We start from the raw sequence: 498 nt of genomic DNA, 5'->3' as shown, positions 1-498 counted from the left end.
TTCAATACTCCTTGGGACTAAATTGGCCCACTTTCTAGAATATAAAAGTATACTTTTAAGTACACTTTAAGTATAACAGTAGTAAACTTTGAGTACACAACTAGTTTACGTCTATGTTTTTAGTTTGTACTGCAACTATACTAAAAGTGAACTTATAGGTATACTGATTTGAGTTTACTAATTAAATACTTGTAGCATTTTTAGGACACTTTGAAGTACAATCTCAGTAAACTAGTAGTTTAGTAGTTTTATACTGCAAGTATGCTGGTAAGTTTTATTTAAGTGAACTTACATCATACTATAAGTATACTACTATGTCCCTATTTAGGTATTAATTTGTATATATTTTGTTATATGAATCAAAATCAAATAAAAAAACGGGGCATTTATACCTATAAGCGCCAGCGGGTCAAATTTACCCGCTATATAATGCATGTATTTTCACGCTGTCATTTTCTTGCCGCTTATGTTTTAACATTGTACATTTCTAGGCAACGC

General features: G+C 30.3%; 1 protein-coding gene across 1 annotated transcript in view; it reads right to left on the bottom strand.

The window, feature by feature from the left end:
* The window catches only part of LOC107713753 (sodium- and chloride-dependent GABA transporter 1-like), a 9,822-nt gene that overhangs the window by 1,589 nt on the left and 7,735 nt on the right, over positions 1-498 (bottom strand). The window lies entirely within an intron of this gene.

The sequence above is a fragment of the Sinocyclocheilus rhinocerous genome, unplaced genomic scaffold (assembly GCF_001515625.1).
Source record: "Sinocyclocheilus rhinocerous isolate Xijiao unplaced genomic scaffold, SAMN03320098_v1.1 scaffold569, whole genome shotgun sequence".
NCBI classification, from domain to species: domain Eukaryota; kingdom Metazoa; phylum Chordata; class Actinopteri; order Cypriniformes; family Cyprinidae; genus Sinocyclocheilus; species Sinocyclocheilus rhinocerous.
Note: the sequence above shows the minus strand (reverse complement) of the source record. Positions and strands in the feature narration are given on the sequence as shown.